Source organism: Ambystoma mexicanum, chromosome 2q (genome assembly GCF_040938575.1).
Source record: "Ambystoma mexicanum isolate Mex_15411 chromosome 2q, UKY_AmexF1_1, whole genome shotgun sequence".
Taxonomy (NCBI): domain Eukaryota; kingdom Metazoa; phylum Chordata; class Amphibia; order Caudata; family Ambystomatidae; genus Ambystoma; species Ambystoma mexicanum.
In genome coordinates, this window is record NC_090924.1 from 979,388,308 (window position 1) to 979,407,239 (window position 18,932).

The following is an 18,932-nucleotide window of genomic DNA, read 5'->3' on the forward strand; positions in this document are numbered from 1 at the left end:
GAAAAGGTCAAGGGGACTTCCCTCCTTGCGATCCCCTTCTGTTTCGCAGTCTTTCTCCTCTTGTTATACTGCCATCTTGGAACTGTTAGTTCCTCGTGTGCTTTGCCTCACTCCGTATGCTCTCATGCAATGCCTTTTATCTGTGTGGGGAAGTGTAATGGAAGTCAGGTGTGTGTGTGATGGTCAGTAATTGCCTGACCATTGTATTGGGACATGTCAGGTATACGGCTTGGGTGTTAGTCTGTTTTCTCTCATAGAGCGCAGTCTGTGAGAAAGGGTTTGTGTTGTAAAAGGGGTAACCTCTTCCCTGTAACACATTTACCCCATCCTAACTGGTAGGATGGGGTAAATGTGTTACAGAGAAAGGGTTACCGCATCTCACCATCCGGTGTCCCACTCCCAGAATACTCCTCACCCAGGTGATCCTCCCACACTGGTCCACCCTCAGGAACTGGATAGAAAAGCGATGACTGTGGATGACCCCGGGGGCTAGTGGGTGAGACACCTTCTGGTTTCTCACACAGGTATGCCAGTTTCCACATGCTTTGTATGAAGTTATACAACCAGTATTTACAGATAGATTGTAAGGGTGCAGAAGTAGACTCAAGACACAAAGGTGGTGTGCTTGTTGGTATAGACTTTTATTGAACTAAAAATAAGCAAGAACCCTACCTCTCCCTATGACTAAGAGGGGTTTCCCTGACTCAACCAAAAACGAATGATAAAGTCAGAATGTCACTCTCCTATGTCCTAAACCTATTTTATTTGTATTTGGTTATACAAAACCTTTACAAATACAACAATTAATAATACATCATCTTATTATTTATTCATTCATTAAAATAAAGAAAAGCAACAAAAAACCATTTAATTTCTAAAAGGCAATTAAATGTAAAAATTACCAAGGCAAAAACGAGCTGAATAGTAAAACTTATTTTCTTACATAATTTACTAACAGCATTAGCATACGCACGAGGATATAGCGTAAGCTGTCCTTCCTAACCACACCATAGAGGTTAAAACAATATAAACGAAAATAAGGAAAAGGAAGGAAAGAGCAAGACAAAGAAGATTACCACCAAAACATCTCTGTGACTATGCCCTCCTCTCTCTCTAGACATCTCCTGAAGAGTCAGCCTCCATTTCCACGTAACCCTATTTCTGTCCCTTACACTTAACAGAAAATGTATAACTAAACTACACCCTGCTTAGAGCAAGATGACTCCCTCCTTTGCAGTGCTTTAGGCGGTTCCAAGTTCCAAGTTCCAAACAATATTGGGAAGGCGTCTCCCTTCCCTAAGGCTTCCTCCGGTTCTTTTTAGCAATAATCTCTTTTTCTCAGTTCTGTCTTCTGCCAAAGGATAGGACTCCCTTCTTCTGGCCTTCTCGTGATTTGTGCCAAAAGTATTTTTCTTTTCCCCTTGGGCTTTCCGTGACTTGTGCCAAAGGGTCTCTTCCCTTGGTCTTCTCGCAACTTGTCCCAAAGGTTCTCTTCCTCTGTACTTCTCGTGCTTTGAGCCAATGGTTCTCTTCTGCTGGACTTCTCGTTCTTTATGCCAAAGGTTCTCTTCCGCTGGACTTTTTTCATGCTTTGTGCCAAAGGTTCTCTTCCCCTGGACTTCGTGTGCTTTGTAGCAAAGGTTCTCTTGCTCTGGACTTCTCGTCTCGTTCTGTGGATCCCAGACCCATTGCTGAACTCTGTAATATCTCTTAATTAGGCTTGGTTTACTAACCTGCCAAGCCTCTCTGAATTGCTCTTTCACCCCCTCCATTTTCAACTCGTCTCTCTTGATGTTTGGGTGTTTGACCCCTCTTTCAGCTCGGCAATGTCTTTTAATTAGGCCCGGTTCACTATTCTGCCAGGTTTCTCTTTCAGTCTCTTTAAGGTGCTCTTTCACCCTCTCGGTTATCAATTTGTCTCTCTTGGCGGTCCCACAGGGACGAGGAAGATGGCTCTGCACTTCCTCTCATCCACATCCTCTGGGGTATCCCTGTGCCTTCCTGGCCCCCCTCCACGTACCTTTGTACTTGATCTGGGAGGATTCCGGTCCTCTGCAAAACCGGACCACTTCTGCTGCTTCCCCAGGGCTCTTGCTGTCTTCGGTTGGTGTTTGATGGCTGTACCACGTTGTTTTTTTCTGTGCATCGACTCTCGCATTGACCACTTGGGCAGCTTTGCTTCTGCCACCGAGCGCCGGATCCCACACATAGTTAAGTCGTGGTGCTTCCCCGCCTTGCTGATCTCTGCCTCTGTTCCAGGCAGTCAGGTCTGCCACGGGACCTCTCCTCAGCATTCCGCTCCCCGACAAGAAGCTGCTCCGAGTTAGGACAGACTCTGAGGGGAGTCCCTGGTCAGTTTTTCTGTCCTGACTGCTTTCTAGCTTCCAATAGCTAGCATGTTCGTATTAGTTCCATGTAGTGCACTGAATTGCCTGCTGTTCCTTGTGGCAGTACTTCTGAAGTTATCCATATACACTCTTCCCTCACGCTCCCTCATCATAGTGTTATATGCCGGATAAACACAATTACTATGTTTAAGGCGATTAGTGGAAACGAGAGAAAGAGAGGAAGGGGGTATCTTGAGTCCTACGTGAAGGCCTGAATGCCTCATGTCTAACAGATGATGGTGTGTATACTGCATTCTCCCTCAACAGTCCTCACTTCTCCCTGAGTGGGGTCTCCACCCATGGTATCCTCCCACTGAGTTACCACCCACCAGGGAAACTATCGGGTAGCGGCCTCACCTCCCTTGGCCCATGGGAAGGCTCCCCCTTCCGGGCAGAAGCAACAACGTTGAGGGATTCATCACAATATCCACATGTTAAGGAAGAGGTATTCACATGTACCAATAATAGGGGTGGATTGGCCAGTTGCACATGCATAGTAAAATATATCTTTAGTTCGCAAGCTCAATAACAGGTGTTTGCAGTTTCCACATGCAATGAGGAGGGGCTGACCTCTGCCCACAGCACCCAAAACGATGCCAGTCAAGCACTGGTCTATCACTTGATTAACACCATGTGATAGTGAATGTGCATTGGGTGGAGCCATACCTGAGCCTGGCTGGCACTACTTTCCTTGCACGGTTACACTAGTCTGGTTGGAGAAGTGAGTGTGGGCTGTGGGATATTCTCTATTTAATAGTCTTTTTAATCGTGTGCTCTTCAATCTTTTCTCCTTCTGGTCGTTCACCATGCCATTGTCCAAGTTAAACCCTTTCCACCACGACACTGCTCTAGCACCTTCAAGCGTCTAATGTGCTGGATGGAATTATCAATAACTATCTTGGACCCAAATAACTGAACTCAAAGAATATTGCTAAGTACTACTTTACTATCAGCATACAATAAAGTAGGACAATCGTCAAACAACCAGCTGTAGTTCACACACTCATACCCAAATTTGATTATACAAATACCTCAATACGTGTCATCTATGATGTCATCCTATCTGGCAAACTGTAAAACCTATTGAAGGGAGGGATTGGTTAAGGGAACATATGTACCTATATTGTGTATGCGTGTTAACATCATCTTTGGTTGCCCCTTTTCTGTTAGGCCACCTTGAACAACCTCTAAATACCTACAATACTGATTTGAGCTGAATAATGGTGGCGGATTGGCTTTGCAACATTGTATAGCATGTTTCTACATAGACCCTCTGATTGGTTGACATGTTTTCCCAACCTTTGACTTTCCGCTTGTTAGCAGCACATAAGCAAAATGCAACCCAGGTGCTCAGAATAATGTCAGACTACTCCCTACATTCCCAATTAGTCCATCTCTAATTGGTCCGGCCCCAATTCAAGGCTTCTGCTTTGTAGTTGACCTTGCAGCCTGTTCTTGATTCTGGGACTTTTAAGAGAATGTAGGCACACCATTACCTTTGTCTGGAGCTTAATGAATAGCCCTTGTTGTTGACTTCTGAATCACGTGTGAGCAGACCACGAATTTGTCCATTTCAACTTTGTATTTACTGTTATTTGATGCAATTGTGTGGAATGTCATTATTCCTCTCTGCCTCTGGAGACTTGCTAACTCCAACTTGCAGTGGCCTTTCACATCTTTAATGGTCCAATATTTGGCACCTGCAGATGTTTTCTACTTTGCTTAATCTGAGAAAAATGTCTTGCGTACATGGCTTATCTTTTTGACTCCCCTTGTGCCTTGCAATTATTCCTTTAAGTAGCATTCTTGATCCCAGGCCAATAGACTCCTTTTTATTCCTCACACAAAGTTGTTATTCCAGCGTCTCCTGACTCTGCAGCTCTGGTCTGTCTCTGAGGTAGCTTGATTGGTTTTAATGCAAGTCTGATGTCCATCTTTCCATCATGGCTGTCCCAGCCACATTGTTTTTTTCTGTAGCAAGCTTCTAATTTTCTCATCTACCATGCAATTCTGAGTATATACACTTATTAGTCAGCAGGTTACTTTATTTTCTTTGCATATATGATTTCTTCATACTCAATAACCTGTTTCTCTTGTTACATCAGTGACATCTGTATTCTTAAGTATTTGCATATCGTTTCAGTGTGTCTCAGAATCTTTCCTTCATGACTTCACTCTGCTCTCATCAGATTTCACTTGTAGCTCTCTGATGTCCAATGGTGTGTGCCGACATCCTTCCACTCTTTCAGTGCGAGGGTACATTTGATATGGTTGTCCAGTCCATATCATCTCTCATACACTCTATGTGGTATTGGGATGATACCTGGTGTCCCAAATAGAGCTCTTCTGCTGTTCAAGTATGACAGAGGTGAGGGGGCGGGAGTTAGGGATGACATGTCTACCTGCTCCTCTATAACACCAAGCAGCCAGTTTGGATCAACAGGGACTGGGACCCAGTCCTGCATCCCAAAGAGAAAAGACATTCTTGTGAATTTAAGAGGAACTATTGAAAGGTAATACTTGGCAGACGAGTAAACCAAGTGTACCGAGGTGTGGAGTGTGAGGAACCTGAGGGTGTCCTCCCATCTACTCCCCTTCGGTCTTCCTCTCAGGGGGCCAGGGAAGGGCCATCGCTTTTGGATCCCAACCCTGGGGGTGGATATCCGAGGATTGATCACCTGGGCGGATGGTCCTGGGGGAGTGGAAGGAGAATGTCATCGGGTGAGACATGTTAATCCCTGTTTACATTCCATAATGAACCCTAAGTCCGTGAAGCCTTTATAGGATACTGTCATACCCACTCCAGTTCTTATTTTCAAATCAACCCCAGTATCAAGAAATTAAGAAGAAAACACCAACAAGAACACCTCGTTACAGAATTTTCCCACATTCAAACCCCCTAGTAATACTAAGAGGTTATCGGAATACCCTCTGCTCTCCATCCACTTCTGTAGGGTATTATCGATCTTCCCCAGTTCCACACATTTCAGCTGGCCCATATGTATATCCGCCTTTTCCAAAGGAGAACTAATATCACCTTCCTCCTGCCTGTATAGGCTTTTGTAAACCCTCTTCCCTCAATTCCCCTCATTCATTCCACTGTAGTACTGAGACAAAGAAGAGGAGACTAAGAGGAATGCACACTAATATATCCTTTCACTATTCTTCGACTGAGACGAAGAAGAGGCCTACTGACTAGTGTAAGGGTCAGGCATGTCCAAAATGCTGCACTAATTGTGGTCAGGCAATTGAGCCGAAAGACTCACATCTGCAACCTGTTAAACAGTTGCAGGTGTATAAAAGGTGGTTTCAGAGAGAACACAGGGAAACCAGCAGGGAAGCCTGCGGAGTACGAGACAGCCAAGGGTGGTCCTGTCCGGAAACCAGGACACTGGCGAAACTGGGAAGAAGCTGTGGCACCAGGAAGGCTAGAGCAAGAGCCACATAAGTGGGAGCTTTGCTGGTCATTGCTGGCATCAGGAGTTGCAGGCTGGAGAAGAGATCCAGTCGTAAGTCACCAGCAGTGTCTGAGGGATGCAAGCAAAGCTGCCGGCGACCCACACAAAGAGAGAGAGCAGCGAACAGCAAGTGGGGCCCGCGGTCGACCAAGGACTTGTACGTAGAGCTTAGCAGTAGGTGACAGCCTCTCAGAGGAGATGTCGGAGACCGGTGAGTGAGGAAAAGGGATTACTCGAACCGGGGTGCTCCTGCGGCTGTTACGTGGCAAAAAGGGAATGCCGAATGAACGGAAAATAAAGTACAAGATACAGTGAACCTAAGTAAATGGTTTTTGAGGCTTACTACAAAGTGTGAGCAAACAAGGAAACAGGAAACTATTGAATACTGAACTGACTGAAAGCTTTTGGTGAACATATGAAAGCTTTTAATAAGCCAATGTGCAAACGACAAGTTGTTGTGAAAGGCGAATACCATATATTGGAAGTTATTAGCAAATCTAATGAAAAGCAATATAAAACAAGAATGGAACATTTCTAAAGAGTGTGAGAGCAACATGGTGAAGGGGAAAAGACCACCACAAAGTGAACTGTATAACTGAACTCATGGTGGAAAAATCCAGAGACTGACAAAGAGTGAAACACGTTGTGGCAAAGCCAAAATGCTGACAGCCAAGTGAATGTGAATCAGAACACTGGTGCTGCTACAGAAGAACCTGTGTGGGCAAGTAAGCCTAGAGTGACCGGTTGCTTGACCTGTAATGCGCGGACCATGTGGTCTGACAACTGCACTTGGACCGGGTCTACCCTATCTGTGATAGCCAAAGAAAAAAAACAAAGTGATTACAAGAGTCTGAAAGAGATTGCTGAAGTGAAGCAAAAGAAAGCAATCTGTATGAACTATCCATAACTAGGAGTATAGAGTTGACCTGGAATTGGTTTTGAATATTGAGAGATTGACTTTAAGTACACGTTGGCAAGCTGAGCAAGATGATGTCTTGGGAGAGGAGAATCCTGAGACACATTTGGAGCTGTTGTTTTCTTGGGGGAAAAGAACCCCGAGATCTTGTTTTAGAACTGTTGCCTTCTTGGGGAAGGGGGCCCTGAGATTCCTTTTGAGACGTTGTGGAACTGTTTGAACTTGGGGAAACTAAGCCCAGAGCTGGAAGAAGCTCAGAACTTTATTTTGCACACTATTCCTTTTGTTGCTGACATTACAACACATTCTTTAGCTTTAGTTCTGAGGGCACGTATAGGTTTCGGACACAGACTGACTTTTAAGTTGAACTTCCTGACTCAGACTATCCTTAGTTTCTTTAGATGGGGCAATCCCACTTCAGCACAGGGCAAGGTAGGCCATCAACCATCCTGACATTTAAGTTGATAAACCATTTTTTTTAAACTTGGAATCTGTTGTCTGTGTCTTGTTCCATGATGCCTTTACAGGGAGCGTATATACCAGAGACCTGGAAGGGAATACGAGAAGAGACATTAAATGAAAAGCGGTAGTCAATACTGGGCAGGAGAATGTACCCAAACCACAGTGTGAGAAATTAGAAGAGGCAGGCCATGAGGAATAATTGCCTGTAATTATTGAGAACACTAGTCTTCCTCATCCCAGCATCCTGGGAAATACTTGGCAGGTTAGTGAACCAAGTACAGTTGGCTGAAAATTAAATACACAGACCTTGTCAGGAGAGTAAACCAAGGCTGTGTGGATAGGTCAAAATCCAGATAAAGAGGAACAACCTATTTGAGATGTATACAGACTGTCAAAGGGAAGGAAAGCTTATGAGATGTGTGGAACGTTTCTATTGGAGCACTCTGGAACCTTTATTTTGAGATTTGCAAAGTAAAACTGCAGGAGGCCAGCCAAGAGAAACTTTTCCCCTTTTTCTGAGTTAGAGTGAGGGGGTCAGATTAGGTTTTGGACACAACAGAGTGCTTTATTTTGGACATTCTGACACTGACATTAGTTAGTTTTGTTGAGGTAGGCAAACCCCTCTTTGGGTTAGGGAAAGGTAAAAAGTTTCCAATTTCCCCTTTTCTTTTACTTTCAATAAAGTGAACAAAGCAAACACACTCCTGTGTCTATTCCTTACTTCCGCACCCTTGCAGATTATATAGTAACTAAGCAGTTCTGGCAGGAGATATCAGTCAGGATGCAGAGAGGTGGGATTACTAAATTCAACTCGTCTCAGGGGGCGTGTCTGCTGTTAGTGTTGCCACGAATAAAGGCAGCTAGACTGGAAACCAGGATGATAGATTTGTCATGTGTACTAGCAAAGCGACAGATCACTATGGCTTGAAAGTCCCCTAATGGCACGCAGATAGAAGGCTGGTGGAGTGATATGGGGTGCTGCTACATGGCAGAATCGGTGGTATGGTACAGGGCAATGCAAATGGGGATGAGAGAGGGAAGCGACAATACAATGTTTTGGAATGCGCTGGTACAGTCACTGTTTCTCTCATTGGATGATAAAACCCCTTGAGGCATGATATTTCAGATTAGGGGGATGCTGCTTGGAATACACGGGAGAAGTAGGGATGGCGGAAGAGATGAGGGAGGTATGGCCACCAGCTGTTATATGGGAATGCCCTTGCAGACCCTGGTGAAAAGAAACTCCCACAGAGACCTCTGATGTATATCATGTAAGCTGTTGGTTAACAGGTTATTTGTTTGTATTACTGTTGATCTGGAACTGTCACAAGTGGCCACAATGCAAGCAAATATTTCATGTTGGGACTACACTGTGGCTAACATGTATAACTGAATAAACAGATATAAACAAAAAATAAATATCTTTGGGTGGGTGGTCTTTCTCTCCACAGACCCGACCCACTGTCAACTGAAACAGCTCAAGTACACTCGTACGGATATCTCCTGCTTCAGCTCCTAATCTTAAGGAGGGTTATCCTGAGGTTCTCTCTGTGAGCCCTGTTTTCTAAATCTTTGCATTTCAGCTGTAATGCTGCTTCAGATTCGCTAAGGCTTTTAATATCTTCCTACATTTTGGGTAATTTGTTGTTGAGGGCGGTATCTTCTTCATTTTGATCCATGTGTTCACCCAATTCCTGAATCTCCATGTGATTGTCCACTATTTCGGTGGGTAGTTCAGAGCACAATGATGCCAACTCTAATATTAGCATCTCTTTGATACCTTCTTTATGGGAATGCAGGGTCCACAGGAGTAGTTCTCTGGTAGCTCTGTAGCTCCACCATATGTTTACTTCGTTTTCAGTGTGTTTTTCATTTGAATCTACTTTCACCTGTGGTACCGCGCTTAGGAGTTTCTCGCTGGAGTTTACTTTTCTCTCTCCCTCTTTCTTTTCTTGCACTTTTGCCAGCTCTCCCCTTTATTCGTTTAGCCTCCTTCCTTTCTTGCTCGTCATGCCTCAATTTCCCAGTAATGTTTGTGAAGAGCCTCTATGGGGGGCATAGTAAAGGACCACCTCTCTCTAGGTCAGTCATATTTGCATTGAGTCACCGGGGGCCACCACCCTGATTGCTTATTGATCAGGCTTCAGTATGTTCTAGCTGCTTCTGCCTCGCTCCTGCTCAGGCATCTCATCTCCTAGCAACAGTTCGAAGTCTATCCTCGGCTCTTGATGTTTTCTCTTGTACAATTAATTCATTGTGCCCCTATTTGTCAAGGTGGGGCCAGATAGTTGCCACTACGATGAGGCATTGTAAAGGGGCCCCAGATCGTTCTAATTTTCCATCCCATGCCAGGAACCACCATCTCCTTCATCTGCTACAGACCCTCTCTTCCTGGGTCGAGGATCAGCACCAGTGGACCGCATACCCTGGGCTCAAGCCCTTTGGGGGAGGGTAGCTATCCACCTCTGGTGCCACTGGTCCCCCAGAGCACTCGCTTAGCTGCCAGGGATTTCCTCCTGCAGGCGTTCGAGCTCCTTGGCTTTGGAACCCCTGCGGGTACACCCACAGCCCAACTATGTTTCTCTCTTGTTCTGGGCCATCTGTTTAACGTGCTGCAGGAAGACCGTCGAGTGTAGGTGCTGGAGCTGGTGAGCACACGTTGCCATCTTGGCCCACCCATTTCTATAGGATGTTTTTAACACGCACACTCAATTGCACTCTCGCTCTCTTCCAATGGTGAATTCAGATTTAGTCTAAGATAATAAATACATTGAATCATTTTTCCTCTGTTTTTTTATTCAGTCCTTCGAGATAACAAATTTGCTGGTAAAAAATAACTTTTCGTTGGGTGTACTAGAGAAACCCATTGCTGTTTTGTTAGTAATCATTTCCAGAGGGGTTTGATACATTATGTCTGAAGTCAGTGAACAATATTATGTAATTGTCTCTTTACCAACAATATTGAAGAAATATGGCTCATTACTGAAGTGCAGTTTGTTTCAACCATCTCCCACCACTGGCCTTTTAAGAGTTGGGCTGAGGGACATTTGCACGTAAGTATTTTAAGGTATCAGAGCTACGCAGACCTACCAAAGATGGGATTCATTGATTCATTGATGCTGTAATATTGTCGTGCAACGGCGTTCAATAGAGTTGAAATCTGATTTGGGATTTACAAAATAACTACTAGCTAGCATCCCATTTTAAACTGGCTCATATTTTCCACCTTTAGTTTCAATTTTCCATCTTCTAGCTTTTTCTGCAAACCTGCACTGAAGTCTTCGCTCAGCTTAGGCAATGTACTGAAAATGGGATCTAAAATCAGATGGAAGCAAACGTCAACCATCAACAGCTAATTGGTCTACAGTTCATTGTTAACCTACTTTGCCTATAGGGATATATGAAAGCTGGCATTGATTCTGTGTGTTTGAGTTTAACCCACCTCAAATTAGCAATGTTTATAACTGTCCTATTCATCAAATGTAGCTCGATGATAAAATACAATGTAAGAAGGAACTCCTTAACTGTGAATGATTCTTCACAGGTCATGTGAAGAGGAAGAGGACACCTCATTATGTCAAGTTTTCCAGAGTGGAGATGTAGGGCATACACTATGACCCATCATGGCAGGGGTGAGCAGCTATGCCAGTGATGCCTGTACTGGCAGAGCACTCGTAGATGGATTGCTAGTGTGTGTTTGTATGTGTGTAACGCCAATTAACCCAACCAGTTCGTGATTTATCACCCTTTAATAATTCTAACCTAACTAAATACTCGTGTAGCTTCAAGGTATTTTAGTAATCACCCTAACCCAGACCTGCGCTAGAAATGCCTCACAGTGACTTTAGAGTCTTCCGAGAATTGCCCGTATAAACACTTGCATCTTCTATCATGGTTCAGCATGGTTTTTTGCCTGAAAAATGCACTGACAATAAGGATATGCTCCTCACTGACAAAAACCTTTAGATGTGTATTTTGATTGCAGCTGCATATCGTGCTGTGATGAATGCAGTAGATAATTAGGTGTTAAAGCCCAGGGGAAAGGAGGGCTGTAACAGGTGTGATCAGCCCACACCCGAGTTATGGGACTGAGGTGAAGCCAAGGGCACATTATGAGGATAAGGGATCCTAATACCTATTACAGCCCTGCCCTCCAGGGCTGTAAAGCCATTATATGACGGAAATGGGTTCGAAAAAAAGAAAATAATTGAAGAAGGCACTTAGAACGTTGCCGTGAGCATTGTCCTTGTGGAATGTAGGCCTAAGGGAGACACTGCGCATTGAGGCAGAATATTGCTAGGGAAACATCAGGCTTTTTAACATTGGTTAAGGCTGTCTGCTGACACATTGCTTACAATGGCTCGTCTAAATCCCAATCTTCTAAGTAAGCTTTATATGCATCACTCGAGGCCTATACTGGGAGTTAAGAGCCTTGAAGACCGATTTAAAAGACCCTGCACTGCAAGGGCATTTAACAAGGTGTACAGGCCCATATTTACTCATACGTCCTGTCCCCTTTCCTCCATCCTTATGGATGTCCCCCAACATGGGGGCGGTACCTGAACCTTTGGCATTGAAAAATTGAGCTTCCCCTTTAAATTTAGTATATCGCTCGATCCCGGTTGTGGGACCACCACCCAAGGCCTTGTCCTCCTGCGCTTCACCTCAGTTCCTTTTTCAACATGGAAGGTGTTGGATCGGACAACTAGGTGCAGAGACTTTTTAACTTTCTGCCTGCTCCCCGTTCTTGTTTTTTTTATTTTCTTCACTTCCCTTCTGTGCCTCACCTCCCCCGGTGCATGTCAGCCACAGGAGGCTTCATGCGATGCGCATCCTGCGATTGCTTGTGCCCGGCCTCGGATCTCCATGCGCTCTGTCTTGAGTGCCTGGGGCCCAACCACTGCAGCGACGTGTCTGCGGCTTGCAGCGCTCTCACTGGTGCTTGAAGAATCATCTTTCTAGATGGAGGGGGATTTTCCACACTTCTCCTCCAGGTCATTTTAAGCAATTTGTCACCAGGACCCCATGTCAAGACAAGGTAGGCCCTTTGTTTAGTATCGCTCTTCAGTGCAGAGGTTCCTTCCTGGGTGTTTCCACAGGAAAGGGTACCTTGGATTCTGGTTCTGGCAGAACAGGCAGACCCAGGCCGTTAAGGCTATCCGCTCCCAAGCCGAGGCACCCAAGGTATCTTCAGAGTGGTCCACGGAGGGGTAATCAAGTTCATCCTTTTCTTTGGCCCCAGTGGGATCATCGAGTTCTACCTCCAAGAGTCAGGCCTTAGCACGATCCAGCATGACTGCCAACTCTGCACGCCGAGAGCCCTGGGCCTATCGGAGCCATCTCTGAGGTTGACGCTTATGATTCAGGTTGCAGGGCCAAGGTGTGCCCTTCCATGTCTGAGCTAACACGTGGCACAGAGCCTTCATGCACTGCCACCTCAGGCCCCAAGATGGCGGACAAGCACGTGGCAGAGCCCGCCAGGCCGGCGGTCATCAAGAATTTGGATTTGGGTCTCCCCGGCCCTTCACCTACGAGTGGGCCATGCAAGAAGGTTGCAGCCCCCTTCTGTCCTAAAATGGCAGCAGACCTTATGGGACAGGCGGGTGGTCCCCGCAGTGTTACATCTACCCTTCGCAGCCTTACGGCTACATGCCCCAGACTCCCAGGTGCTTTGATCAGGAAAGGAGACCCATGGCCGCAGAGAGCTGCAAGGACTGCTTCTTCGCACGCTTCCTCCTCCTCATGCACTCCCCACACATAACAAGGTTTCTTAAGGGCATTGTCAAGGAAGTGATGCCACATGTTGTGCCAGCCAGACCTGTGTCTCTGGGCCCTCCTCTGTTACCTCTGGTGCTCCCGGTAATGTTGCCTGTCCCTCCTCTGGTCGATAGCTCTGCCGGTGCTTCAGAGCCCTCCTCCTCCTCCTCCTGTACCACCAACGCAGCCCCCGCAGCAGCCTATGGATCCACAGCTATCTTCAGGTCCAGATCTGGGGGTGGATCTGTCCAGCTCCGGTGTCACAGGACCCAGACTCCCCTCCGTCTGGGGAACAAAAGGGGGGGCGATGATGGTGACTAGGACGCCCAGGACGAAGAACTTTAGGCCCCAGTAAAGGCGTTTCATGACCGTCTTTGGGGACTTTGAGTTCAAAGGAGTACCTCAGCCTGAGGAGACTGCCCAGGAGTTCGGCGTGCTAGCAGAGGTTTTGGCCAGGCGCACCACAAGCCGGTCAGGCATTCCCCTCCAAAAGGATGTCCTTCAGGTGGCAAGAAAGGTCTGGGAGAAGCCCGTGGCTAACACCCAGAGAATAAGAAGCTGGACACACGCTTCAGGCTTGTGGTTGGGGAGCCGGTTTGCCTGGCCTTCCACCCCCAGCCTCGCTCTTGAGTGGTGGCAGCGGCTTCCTTGTATTCTAAACCGTCTTCGTCTTCCTCTTCAGAAGCTGCCTCTACTTGTCTTTCTAAAGAGGTCAAAGCTCTTGAGTCTTTTGGTAAGTGCTGCTACCTTAACTCTGTACAAAAAGGTCCGGGATCCCCTCTACTGAGAACTACCTTAACTCTGGGCTGCATTCGTGGCAGGCCAACGCTGACGTCCTCTTTGCTGCAGCTAACCAGAAGCTGTGGCAGGGGCTAGTGGAGTTCCTGCCCGATCTTCATGGCGGACGCGCAGGCGGTTGCGCAGGACCTCATAGAGTCTTTGTTCTCCCACATCAACACAGCCAGCAGAGGGCTGTGCCTGGGGGTCGAGATGAGGCAGACGACATGGATGCATGTCGCCAAGTTCTCTGCGGATGTGCAAGAAAGGAGTCTGAATCTTCCTTTTGAAGGGTCAGATCTTGTTCATTCATCCACCCATGACGAGCTGTCCCCATTTACCAGCCGCATCGGAGGTTTCTGTGGGTCACGATTGTCATTTCGGCCCCTTGCGTCTTCACAAAATTGATGAATGCAGTGGCGGGTCTCCTCCACCTGGAGGGCCATCGCTTATACCCCTATCTGGATGACTGGCTGGTGAGGGCCAGCTCACCTGATGGGGCAGTGCACTCCTGCCAAAGACTGGCAGATGTTCTTCACCAGCTGGGTTTTCCCTCAACCAGAGGAAGTCGCAATTGATTTCCTCGCAGGATCTTGTGTCCCTTGGCCTGCGCTGGGATACAGACATTCTGTCGGTGTTCCGCACGCACAAGAGGCTCCTCTCCCTCCGCAAGGCGATTGGGCACTTCCTGGCCAAGTTGACCACCTCGGCATGGTGGTTCGAGCACCTTGTGGGACTCATGGCATCTTGCGTACGGCATGCCTGCCTCAAGATAAGACATCTCCAGCCCCACCTGGCAGCCAATTGGACCAGGAATTGGGCTCACAGTTGGACACGGTCTCCTTTCCCCCATCCCTCCTCCTGGATCTTCAATATTGGCTGATGGACTGCAATGCGGCAGTGGGAGCCCCCTTGACAACTTGGGGTTCAACACCTATGAGTGAAAGTTAAACATCAGTTCCTTTTTGCCCCTGTTTCACCGATGTAGGTTTCCGGATCTGGATTTATTCGCATCTCCTCTGAATTCCAATGCCACCGGTTTGCTTCGTGGGCTGGACGGGGTCGGGGTCTTTGGGAGACACCTTCCAGGTCTGCTGGCACGGCGGCAGGTGTTATGCGCTCACTCCTCCTCCATTGCTCCAGTGGACCGTATATACATTCTGGCGTCAGTGGGCTGCAGCCTCATCCTGATTGCCCCCCACTGGCCTTCGATGGCTTGGTTTTCGGGTCTGCTGCAGTTGTGCTCCTAGGGCCCTGTCCATCTTCCAATTCCCATCAGGGGCTTCCTGACCCAGCAGGGTGGGGCAGTGGAGCAACCGGCTAAGATGGCCCTAGCGGCCTGGTTCCTGACCAACTGAGACTAGAGCAAGCAAAATTTTTGTATGACAACTGGGACAGCGTACTGGAGGCAGTCAACTCAATCCCAGTATAAGAGCAAGTAGATTAGGTTTTGCCACTGGGCTTGCGAAAAGGGGCTGGACCCCATCTCCTGCTCCCTGGATGATGTGCTGATGTTCTCAGTGCATCTAGCTCATTCTGGCGTGCAGGTGGATACCTGCCGCACCTATTCGGTAGCGATTTGGGCCTACAAGAATTCCCCCGAGCATATTTTATCAGTGGCCAACTCAGTGGTTAAGGCCTACCTCGAGGTTCTCAAGGCTTTTTCCTCCGCTGCATAGGCTGCATCTAGTCTGGGACCTCAATGTGGTGCCTGCAGCCTTGCAGCGCAAGCCCTTTGAGCCGATGGCATCAGTGGACATCTGGCTGGTGACTCTGAAGACAGTGCTTTTGGTAGTGCTCACTTCTGCATGCAGGGTCAGTAAGCAGCAGGCGTTGTCATTTTGTGAGCCCTTCACCACGTTTCATAACGACAACGTCATCTTGTACACCCATCCAAATCTCTGGTCCAAGGTGGTCTCTCCATTCCATTTAAATCAGGAAATCTGCCTGCCGGTGTCCTTCCCGAACCCGCAGTCGGATGCAGAAAGGACTTTGCACTCCTTGGACCTCAAGAGAGTTCTATCTCTCTCGGGCGAAATCCTTCTGGAAGTCTGAGGTATTGTTTATCACTTTCTGGGGCTCCTCCCCCAGCACCCAGGCTTCCAAAGCTTTGATAGCCCAGTGGGTGATCCAGGCCATTTCATAGGCGTATACGGCCATGGGCAAACGAGTACCTCTGGGTATTCTTGCCCAAGCGGTCAGAGCTAAGGCCAAGGCCGTCACGTTTCAGAGGCATGCTTCTTGGGATGTCATCAGCAAGTCGGCTACTTGGGTCGCTCAGGCCTTTTGTAAGCACTATTCCCTGGATACAAGCTCCAGGCATGATGCAGAGTTGGGTCAGGCGGTTCTAAAGAACCCTTTTGCTTCATCCTAGATATGAGGCAGATTGTCACAGCTCCACCCTATGGTCTTATTCGGTGGAATCACCCACACGGATGGAGGAAAGGGGAACGGGACGTATGAGTAGTTAAAATTACTCCCCATAGTGACTAGAGTACTCGTAGTCCTCCGCACACTATTCTGAATTTAAATGGGAAGCTCAATTGTTTGCTTCCAACGGTTCCGGTACCGTGCCCATATTGGGGGACACCCACAAGGATGGAGGAAAGGGGACTAAGGACTGAGTGCTCTAGTCACTATGGTGAATAACTTTAATTTCTGCTGTGACCCATGGGAGAGGTCTGCAAAGTTGTTATAAACTGTGAAAGAGTCTTAAAATGGTGGAGGAAGCAATATTTAGTAAATCTGCATGGATGGTTGTGAGGAAATGGCTATGAACATAAGTTATATGATCTAGCAATATGTGCATGCTACTCATTAAATAGGCATTGATCTTTGGTATGCAGGTAGAAAAAGGTTGAGTGAAGTAGCCACTCGGATAAGCTCAAGAAGGCAAACATATTGATGCAATACTGACACAAAGAAAACTCAATGATTCTGCACTGTGTGCTTCAGGTCTCAGTTGAGGTTGCTCAAGGTGGAGGCGTGGATCGGCTCGGACGAAAGAGGAAGCGCCATTAGCTACACTGTTCCTCTGCCTTGACTGTAACTGCAGTGCTGGACAGGCAGTGATTGTATCCCCCTTCTCGAGCGACCCTCCTGTATGTAGCTGTGGAGCAGGAGGGACAGAGCTGATGTCGGCTCCGTAGGCTCCCACCAAATGCTGATGCAGGGATCATGACAAGAGCACTACTTGCAGGGGCCAGGTATGTCCTATATTTGAGCTGCGAAGCGTCATGCAAAATGGTAGCGTGGAGTACTGACTGCGGGCTCGATGAGAGCTGCAGGCTATGTCTCGTATAGACCTCAGATTGGCAATTAGGAGAGCCCTATCAACATTCTGATGGAGTTAATGTTGAATATGAAATGCAAAAAATTCTGGATGAGATACTGTGAGGTGTTGTTATGAGGCCCTCACTGGCTTGGTCGTCAGGGAAGAGATAGCCAATATTAATGCAATATGTCAGAGTTCTCATTGCACCTTGACACAACTTATTTACAGAGAGCTGAACACAGCCTCCTTAAGCTAAAGTGGGCTCACATTTGGTAGTCTGGACGAGCTCAAGCCTTGTGCCCAGGGAGACGTAATGGGGTATACAAGAAGCAGTATAATGTTATTCAGTGCTGTGAAGAGATGAAGAATAGAATGTTCATAAAAAGGTCAATCTAAAAATGTTATGTATTACCAGACACTCTACTAGGACAAATAACAGTATATACACCCAATGTAAATCAAATATTCACAACCAATACTTCAAATTCAGGCAATAGGCCTAGAATACATTGTCATGCTAAGTGACCTTTACAATCATTGGACCATAGAACAATGTCTGCAAAATCCGTGTGGGACATGTCTGTGAGACTGACTAGTGCCTTAAAATGTAGTAGAGGTTGCAATGCGATTGCATTAGCTCAGTTGGTGGCCTGATTCATGTTGGTTTAGACTGAAGGGCATCGGAGGATGTGCTGGTGTAGAGGTTGTCTGAAAAAGATGTGAAATCATTGGCTTGGCTCAATGATGGCCTATGCCCAGCATCTATATCTGGACTTAGACACGAGATCAAAGTTTACAATAAGGTTTGTTTGCAACCTTCTGTGATCTTTTTCTTTAATTACCTTCTCACTGGGGAGGATATGTACAGAGTCGATCACGTAGTAAATTTCTTGAATTTCATGTGTCTGCTGTCTGAGACACCAGACAACATAATGGCCTCTACCACTGAGGGCTTTCGATGCTAGGGTACTGAATCAGTCATCAGACTTCACCATTAAAAAGGTTTGAACTTGGGATTCCTCAAGCAAATATTGTTTGTCATTGGGTGCTCCTATTGGATACCTGCATCAGGTGCGGAACCGCTGGCTTCATGCACTAAGGGAACCAACATTCAGGGTTGATCCAGTCTTCTCACTTTCTCCCTAAGGAAAAGGCCCTTGACATGTTCACAAACTTAACGCAGCATTCCAGAGAACCTGCCCTGAGGTTTAGTGGTCCATTAAACCATCCATGAGACAAGGTGACCTCGTCCTGCAATCTTGTTAACATTGCTAACTAATTTGTATTTGCTCGTTAGCAAATTGGAGTCAGAAGTCCAAAGGTAATTCAGTTTGTGTGCACCCAAGCTAGCACAGAGAATAGGAGGTATTGGTGAATGCCACTTTCCCTCCGGTAAACCTTTCAGACACATTTTTTTTAAGGTGAAACAAACTGACTTGAGGTAGTGAAGGGCAAATAGTAATTGCCAAAAGGTGCATTAAACTACCCTATGGTTGTGTTGAGCCCTAGCCCCCACATGCCTCATCCAGCAGATTGCACTGGCATTCTTTCCTCTTGAGTATTTGATCATAGGACTCTTCCTTTGGTTGATACTTGCTTCATAAAACCTGGATTGCTTTTGTCTGCTATTACTGAGTCTAATGTAATGTGTTAATGCAAAGGACTAAAGTGTTAGGATTTTAATTCAGCTGCTGCCAGAAGGCTTTGCAGTTCTGCTTCTTGCAGGTCCAAGTCCCCCTTCCTAGACGCCTATGCAGCAATTGCCAGGAATAGGCGAAATGCATGACATTCATGAACATTACATGGAAGATGGCTGAAATGAGTTGTGCAAAGTGTATATTGCTTACACTTGTGAGCAAGCATCTCTGCTGTGTTTGGGTATTTCTTAGGAAAAGGGTGGG

General features: G+C 46.7%; 1 protein-coding gene across 11 annotated transcripts in view; it reads left to right on the forward strand.

The window, feature by feature from the left end:
* The window catches only part of TRAK1 (trafficking kinesin protein 1), a 748,555-nt gene that overhangs the window by 610,479 nt on the left and 119,144 nt on the right, over nt 1-18,932 (forward strand). The window lies entirely within an intron of this gene.